The sequence below is a fragment of the Urocitellus parryii genome, chromosome 2 (genome assembly GCF_045843805.1).
Source record: "Urocitellus parryii isolate mUroPar1 chromosome 2, mUroPar1.hap1, whole genome shotgun sequence".
Taxonomy (NCBI): Eukaryota; Metazoa; Chordata; class Mammalia; order Rodentia; family Sciuridae; genus Urocitellus; species Urocitellus parryii.
The window spans coordinates 60,200,344-60,209,987 of NC_135532.1; the positions used below are offsets into that span (position 1 = coordinate 60,200,344).

The 9,644-nt window shown below is 33.5% G+C and overlaps 1 pseudogene; it reads right to left on the minus strand.

Moving 5' to 3' along the window:
* Positions 1-5,551: 5,551 nt before the first annotated feature.
* Positions 5,552-8,590, minus strand: LOC144250266 (ESF1 homolog pseudogene; annotated as a pseudogene).
* Between the last annotated feature and the right edge of the window lie 1,054 nt (positions 8,591-9,644).

Consider the following 9,644-nt stretch of genomic DNA (forward strand, 5'->3'; position numbering starts at 1 on the left):
CTGTACTGCTGCTGCAAAATTCTTCCACAGGTAATTCTAGCTCTTTAATCAAAGGCTCTAAGTCTAAAAACGTTTCAGTCCTAAGAACTGGGAATGAGATGCTGACATTCCTCTGCCTCCTGCTCATCCATTTTTCCTTCCACAAAATGTTTACAAATAAGTAGGACCCTTGTTGTTACATACTCAATTTTTTTTTCCATTTGGGTACTATTTTCTAATTCCTATGGGTGGTATTTCTATGTTCTATATTATCTGTGGAATAGGTTCCCCTAGGTGCTCTTTGTCCCTGTCACTTATCACTTGTAAATTCTTAAATGCCATTGTTCCATAGTCCACCACCCTGATTGCTCTCATTGTGCTTAGATCCTTAGTGGCCTTCATACTGTTAGGATTGACTTACATACAGAATTCTCAGAAAGCTCTGGGTGATGGTGGTGTACCTCTCTCTAGTATATTTCTAGCAGACTTGCTAATTGGTGTATTATCTGAAATTTGCCCTGCAACATGGTCATCTGATAAACTTTAGGTTTTTATATAGAAAAATTCTGCTCTAGCAAGCCTAATTTCTGGGAATTTCAATATTTTCTTTTTTTGTATGCAAAGGCAATTCTGACATTTCAATATCATCTGCATATACTACCACTTTTTTAATGTATAGTTGTTCTACGTAAGAGAGATCCCTGTGTGTATGGGGTTCTTTTCCAAATTGTTGAATATTACATTTCAATACAATTCTCCCAAATTAGCTAATTAATTCTTGATCAAAGAACCTCAAAGTTAAATCCCTCACATACTCTCCTGTTTTCTGGTGGTACATGCAGGCTAGGTTTTTCACATCCTGTGGTTTTTAATCTCCTTTCTTCTTCTATGATAAGGTCCAGTACATTATCAAATGATGCTATAACTTAACTCTGGTTATAGCCTTAATAACAAGAGAAGAAGAACACTAATTTGGAAGGGAGTTATACTATTTTGGAACAGAAGGCATTCCACATGACAGACAAGAAATATAGGCTAATGCACAATGTGAAGGAGTGACCTACTTCTGCAAAAACATGTGCATTTTGAGAAATTTGAATATTCAAGATTTTCCATTGAATCAAGACAGATTTGCCTGTTTTATCCATTATTGTTCCATTATTTCCCACCCAGAGTTCTATCCTTGATATATCACACCAGATTTATTTGTGGCTCAACAGGTCTGAAAATTGAATCCTCTTCTTGGTTCTCAACATTCCCTACATTGATACTATTGTACATGGGAGCTTCTTTTTCCACTACCCACAATAACAGACTTTTGAAATTTAAAACACAGATTTTAATTCTCTTGTTCTGTAATCTATGCTTTATAATAAATTTTAAAATTAATAATAATAATTGGCACTTACTGAACATATCCCATATGCTAGACACTAAGTACTTTGAAAATAGTAAAATTAACCCTTATGAAAATGAGTTTATTCTATAATTTCTTCTGCTGGTAAAATGCTAAAGATTAATTCTTATTTTCATCTGATACTTAGTGTCCATCCTTGGACTAACCAACTATGTCTAGAGGTACATCAGAACATAAGCCTACCATGCTGCCACCATATAATTAGATGTAGAGTGTGAGACAGAAATGGCAAGAATTCCTCAAGGGAAGGGAATGATAATAGGTAGATATAATTTTAGATGTCGATTACTTGTTCATAAAGGAAAATGCAGTGGTTTAATAAGATTACAAATAAGTATGTTTATGTACTTTACTGTTTACAGTAATATTTATTAATTCAAATCCATTAATTAAAATCTAACTACTCAGTAACAATAGGGCTAAATTATAACATTACATACTTTAAAGAGGAATTGTTATATAAATTCTGAGAATGTTCACTTTTAACAAAAAGGAACTGTGATTTTTAATGCAATTATTAATAATACAGAAATGACATATACACTAAAATACATTACCTAACATATTCTAATTGGTAACTTCTGTTTTCCATAAGCATCAAAAATTATATATTTTTATTAATGAGTCTACAAACCTACAAACATACATGTATGCATATACATAGAGGAGATGTTTTCACTATTTTCTGACTTTGTTCTTCCTATCCATAATTCAGAATTTAGAGTGTTTTAGATGCTTTTATGGAACCTTCATACTATATTTACATGTAAACCAAAGCATTAGAATATATGAAATACAAAGTATTATGTAATAATCTGGGAAATGTTTAAATTATTCTATCACTATTGATAGGAACATTGACATGTGTAGGTGTAAATTTTACCTTTTTCCATTATTATCCTCATTCATATGCATACATAATATGACTCTGATATTTGTACTGAAACTTGGCTAAGAAATTTAAATGACAATTGGATATGATTTACAAACGAAAAGAGTAAATGTACCAACACCTTATCTTCTTTCTACAGAGGTTATTTTAAGGGACATTTTTATACTTACATCATTTCAACAAAAATTATAAATTAAAACTCTTCTATATAGCCAATTTAAGTTCTTAGAGTTATTTCTTTCAGCTATGAGCAAGAAGCAAGAGATACACCATATTGTAACGTTTAACTCTGAATGGTATTGATTTATGATAGAATAGCATATCTCTTTCTACATATCTCTATATCTCTATCTACTTACCTATAACTATTTATAACATAAACACACAAAAATAATTTATACAATGAGACAATGTGATATACCTAATTTCCTTAATCTATTCCAATTACTGCCTTGAAAAGATTGAAGTTTAATTCATTTTTTGTAGATCATCTTAGAATGCAAAAAAACAATTATAATAACCCCTTTAAATATTGATTTTCTTTTTGTAATTTTCTTTTCTCATTTTTATGACAAATATGTGGATAAAATCATTCGGGAAGTAATGAAATTATATTAACCCTACAAAATTTTCAATAATGTTATGAGTGGAGATACATATAAGCAAAAAAAGAGTTTTGCCTTGAATTTGTGAATGAAGTTCAAAACATACAATTTTGAAAGCTAACAGAGATGGCCAACATGTCAAATCGTGGAGGACATTTTACCACATCATCTAGTATCCAATTTTCTAAGCTCCCAGCATTGACCCCAAAGTGCTGAGGTGAGTTAGATAGAAATACCTGATGTCAGTCAAAAGGAATAGCTTGATCGCTCAGCCATCCTTTACAATCTCCCTTCAAACCGGGTAGAGGTGAAATGGTGTATATAGCAAAGTCATGAAGATTGATGGTGCCCGCTGCTTCCAAATGTACCCTATCTGCATGCAAACCACTTGACACATGAACTGATGGAAAACAAAGAGTGTTTGCCCAGGAAACATGCTTTAGCAAGCTTAATTTCCATAGCCATTTGCACTGCAAAAGCAAGATCTAATAGGTCCTAGAGAAATCAGCAAAGCCATGATAAGAATTCAAAGCCACAAACTAAATAAAAAGAGATTATTAGCTACATTGCAATAGGCAAACAGTAAAGACTTAAGTGATCAATACTTGACAAGAGACATGCCACAAACTTCATGTATAGGTCAGGCTCACACACCGTTTTTTAAATAAATCGACCGACTCTTGGACAAGGCACATAAAATGTCACTTTTTATCTCTCAGTTGATATTTTCCTCCAAGAGGGAAAAACCTATCTATTCACTTCTCTGAGAGATTTGATCGAAAAGATAGTCACTCCTGATATAAGGTTTAAAGGGGAAAACTGCAATCAAGTGGAAATTTTTGTCAGTACCTTAATCTCTGATTTGTAGAAGGTTTTGCTTTGGGATATTTGGTATGTCTGAGGATTGCCACCAAAGAGCCCTTCTGTTCTTTAATGGCTGCACTAAATCTTAACAAACGTGAGCATGAAAACTATTGTGCTGCACTTGTGAGGCATATATCAAAGTTATATTTTTTAAAGCTTGGGAAGGCAGTTGAATCATGCATGCTCTTTATGGAGCTCTGATCAGGCTGATAAAGGCAGTTCAGCTTCAATAAATGCTTTTTAAGTGAATGTTTTGGAAAGTGAATAGGAAATTCAAAGCTCAAACTGTTGCCAAACTGCTCCCACAGCACTTTGATCACTTTGTTTCTGACATTTTGTTGAAAATGTCTTGTTTTTATTAAAATGTTGGCATCTAGAGACCAAGAAAGTTAACTGTAGTCACTGAAAATATAATATACAGTAAATCATGGAATGACATGACTTATTAAGTAATTTGTACACATTCCTTAAAAAGAAAACTATTTCCCTGTGGGGTCACACACAGCATTGTACTTGTCTAAGAAAAAGTTCATATTGTTAAAAGAAAGACAAGTACAGAAGATAAATCAAATACTAGCACTTTGCCTCAGGCAAAAGGAAAAGGAAAGAAAAAAAAGTTATACAGCTTTACTATCCAAAAGACTAGAAATTCTATAATATAAAAATTTAAAAATACATAGAAAGAGATAAATGATGAACTAAGACCCATGCATGCTATACTGTTTTTTTATATTATGACCACATAGCCTATCTTTAACTTGAAAGGCAGAGTGGATAGGTATCATGACCCTTTCACGTTTCACGGGCCAGAAGAAAGCTTCTACAATTAGTGGTACAGATTTCTCTGAACACAAATGCCACAGTTTAAAACAGGTGACTTCTGCAACTTAGGGTTTGAGTTTCTCTGAAGTTTAGAATATTTGTGTGAGGCTAATACAGTATCTTAAATATTCTTCAAACATAGGCACATATATTAATATGAAATGAACTATATAATTTCCTTATGCATTTAGATATATGTAAAAAGTAGAGCATGACAGTTTATGCTGCCATTACTGATTTGAAGGACAAGTGTTACATTCTTCCCATTTTAGTTACAAATCTCATCTAACATTTGTTTCAACATCATTAGCTGTAATTTTAAATCTTTTTCAAAAATTTTATTGCATTAACTTGGTAATGAATGATAACCCCCTAAGCCACTGCACAAATTTGTGATAATTTTTATATTCTCTGCAGTGTTAGCAAACATCAAGTAAGATGTTGGTTCTGATCATCTGAGGAAATCTCCTGGAGATTAACCTACTAATTGAGCTAGAAAGAAAGTAGAAAAGATAGGACAAACACACACACACACACACACACACACAGAGAGAGAGAGAGAGAGAGAGAGAGAGAGAGAGAGAGATATCTTCCTTCTAAGAGAAGTAGAACATTCTTATTTAATACTGAGCCAAATGTTAAGGACAATTTATTGGCATGCATCACTATTTCAAATAGCTTAGATTCATTTTCTGATTGAATAATTATAGAACCAAAGATTTCACTGAAGACTCATAGGAGCAGATCTCTTTGACAATCGTGCATGGTTTGCAGTAAATCTTACTTAGAAAAGTAACAACATTAATAACCTTAGATAAGTAAAGGTACTTTAAAATTAAGATAGCAAACAATTAACAGACAAAGAGCTTGGAAAGAAGTAAAACCAGAGAAATTAGGTCAGGTGATAGCATTAGTCTTCTTTTTTTTTTTTTTTTTTTCTATGCAAAATAATAAAAATATTTTGTGCTTTTATTTATAAATTAATTCCATAAACAAACTACTAAGCATGACAAACAACAAAGCTCTTGGCTTCCATCCTTTATAGCTAGAAAATAAATAATTTTAGTAGCTATCTAAATTTGCCTCCTGCTTTCACAGAAATAAATGTATTATTACATATCCTTATTTTCAAATTGTCACTAACCTGTGACATGGACTTAAGAGTAGATACCACTTTGTTTTTACACAGAATTGTAAAGTCTTTTAAAAAGAAACTAACTTAGAGTAACTTTCTATTAGTAGGAACTGAACTTCATAAAATATAAAATTGTTATAAATCCTTAATTTAATTAAGATTAATCTGTGGGAATACTGGTACAAATCTGCCACCCACAATTAGGTACAATAATTATGTACAGAGAAAAATTTTAGTATGGTCAGAAAAAGTTTTCATATTCTTGAAAAGCAGTTTCTCAGTATTCATTCTGTTTCTGTATACATCTCCATCCAAAAAGAAACAAGATCATCATTTGACTTTTTGTTTTTTTCTTGCTTGAAACTGTTCTGTTTTGTTTTTTACAGATTTAACCAGCATTGATAAGGCAGGATCAACAGACTTCTTTTGTGATGTCTTTTCAAACTCACTCTCTTTTCTCTTTATTAAAGCCTGAGTGAGTTCTTCTTTTTGTTCTCTTTGCCGGGCTTTCTCCTCAAGAATTTTTTCCATAGCTTTTGTTTTCTTGAAGTTAGGGTCTGAAGGATCCAAATTGAACAAGTGGGAAGTATACATTGCCTGAAACCGTGCATCACTAACATTTACCTCAAAGTCATCTTCTACTAATTCCTTCTTTTTCATAAGTTGCTTTTTCTTCTTTTTGCTCAGATTCTGGTGCTCCACAATCTTGTTATAATTGAAGTGTTTCTTGCTGTCCTCCTCCTCATCCATCATGAGCAAAGCCATTTCAGCCTTTTGTCTTTCTATTTCAGTTTCTTCCTCCAGAGATGTACCATCTTTTGCAGATTTCACTGATTTTTTCTTTATACCTAATCTTTTAACTTCTTCAGCAAAGTACGGGTCATTCAAATCAACATCAGGGGGAAGTTCATCATCACTGGTTTCTTCAGCAAGAGTCTTCTGTTTCTTTTTCAGTCTTTTCTTCTCTTTCTTCTTCTCTAAAAATTGTTCCCAAGGGGTCAGTTTATCCTTTCCTTCCAATTTGTTTTTGACCATTTCTTCTGCACTTTCTTTAAGGCCTGGAACCCACTTAATCTCCATTTCCATATCATTTTCTTTGCCTTTCTTTTCTTTTTCTTGAATAACTTGTAAGAGCTGTCTATATTTAGCAATTTGTTCTTCATCATCCTTCTGAGTTTTCTTCTGAGTTTTTCCATCTTCCACATTGACTCCATCATCACCTTGTATCTCCTCCTCTAACTCATCCTCATCTTCACTAGAGGAAGCTAAATAGGCTTGAAAATCCATGTCCAAAAGTTCTTCCTTTTTAAATTTTCTGTTGAGTGTTGTGATCCTTTCATGATCAGTCTCATCCCAAGTTATCTCCACCGTTGATGTTCCCATTGCAGCAGATGTGAAATACTTTGGTTTATATGCTGTTAAATCCACTTCTGAGGCTACATCCTTGGGCTCATCATCAAAAGTAATATCATCTGGTATAAACCTTAGATCTATGAAAGAACAGCTACTTTCAAATTCCAGGCCATCACAATCCTCATAAATTTTACTTGCAGTTTCAGGAGAATCACAATCTACTACTGCATAATAGTACTTCAGTCGTTTGAACTGATAATCCCTTAATTTTTCTCTAGAGGTCCAGTCTTTTTCAGGGGCATCTTCAGGAATACTTAGTAACTCTACTGGTCCTTGAACTTGTTCTTCTTTCATCCTTTCTTTTCCAAACTCTGAAGGATATATCTTTACAGAAAATATAACACCTCCTTTAGGTTTAAAAGAATTAAACAGAGCCAGCAAATCTTTTGCCTTTAATCTATCCCAGTCCATGTTGCAAACCGCTAACCGATGTGTGATCTCATCAGCCCGAGGAGCATCTTTATCTAATTCTCTCCAAGCATGCTCAAAACCAGGCTCTTCTGGAAATAAATCTGCCAAATCATCATCATCTTCAGAACTAGTTTCTACATTTCCTTTACCCCTTGCAAGATCAGGGCCACTGTCACTTTCGGTATCCTCTTCACTATCTTCATCTTCCTTTTGATCATCTTCATTTTCATCATCATCAGCTGAAGAGCCACCACCACCTGTGATTTCATCTTCAGATTCCTCATCACTTCCTATTTCACTAACACTGTCTGAATCTTCCTCCAGAGTGTCTTTGTCAAACATTTTACCATCATTGTCACTTGCCACTATGAATGGAACTGATTGTTTTTCTCTTTTTGTCTTCGAACAAATGATTTTGGTAGATTTCCCAATTTCAGAGGTGCTTGAGCCTACTGTCCTTAGTTTTCCTTTGGGAAAAGAGTCTGCACTACATTCAATGTTTTTTTTCACTTGTGTACTTTTATGTGTAAATTCTTCACTATCTTTTTTGGGACTTATTTCTAAATCTATCTTCTTAAATCTACATATGTTTTTCTTTTGCTGAATTCTTTCAGAATTATCTACATCATTTTTATTTTCAGAATCCTTTTGACTAACTTTTTCAGTTTCTTTTTTTTTCTTCTCAGTCAAATTTTTGGACTTTATTTCATTTTTGGTCTGGGTTTTTTTCTTCATTTTCTTTTGGTTCAGTGCTTTGTTATCTTCATCAGAGAGGTCGGAATCAGAATCTGAAAGGTCATAGAAACGTTTCAAGTCCTCTGTAGTACTATGGTTGATGGGGCGGCCTCTTTTATCAACAGCATAGTTCAATTTAAACTTTTTGTCATGAAACATGGCTCGAAATCTCTTGTCAATTTTGACTTTTCGATCCTTTTCTGGCATTTCCCAAAATCTGGGATCCTTTGAAACTCGTTTAAACCGCTGGTCACTCATTATTTCTTGTTTGGATGACATTTTAAAATCTCTCACTGAACAAATGTTTGAAGAAACCAAATACTGAGAGAGGAGGTAGGTTTGGGGGACACCGCGGGCCGGCAGTCCGTAGCCTGTGATGTTCGGATCCGGGAACTCTCGTTGGGCCTGGATCGACTGGATCTCAGCATTAGTCTTCTGAAGAGAATTAATAATTAGAATGGTAGCTGAAAATCAGGAGGTAGAGTGGAGCTTTTGACAGAGTCCCAAGGAGAAAGATTACAATCCATGCTTTGCCAAAGGATGATCTAGTGATCCCATCACAAAGGACTGAGACCCAGAGGGTCTGAATCTTATGAAAAAAAATACTAAAAAAATTAAAAAAGAGATAATATTGTAAGTTATATAGAAGATAATGAGATGGATAACATATATGTAATTGAAAATCCAAAAGAAAGATGAAACATACTGTATTATGCAAACATTGGTATATACACATCATTTGTTTGGAGGGGGTATTGGGAATTGAACTCAGAGGCACTCAACCATGAGCCACATCCCAGCCCTATTTTTATATTTTATTTAGAGACGGGGTCTCACTGAATTGCTTGGGATAGTAAATATTTTTTTTTTTTATTTTTTAGTTGTTGATGGACCTTTATTTTATTTCTTTGTATGTGGTGCTGAGAATCGAACTCAGTGCTTCACATATGCTAGGCAAGAGCATTACCGCTGAGCCACAACCCCAGTCCCGATAGTAAATATTTTGATAAATCAAGACAAAAAGAAATCTTTAAAGTGGCTTTAGAAATAAATAATAGATACCTTTCAAGGAGCAAAAATCATGTTGACACTTGATCACTAATTAAAACCATACAAATGCATATACACCCAAAAGGAAGAGAGAATACAATGATGTCAAAGTAGAGTCTATGTTCTTCTAAAATGAAGTTGAAATGAAGATGTTTATAGACATAGAAACCAATATTTGCATAATACAGTGCTTCAAATGCTATTCATATGCTAATTACCAAATGCTATCTCAAGACCAGTACTATATTCAATTTTGTATTGGATAACTGTATTTAGACACATTGTAAATATCTCAAACACTGTATAGCATATCAAAACTGA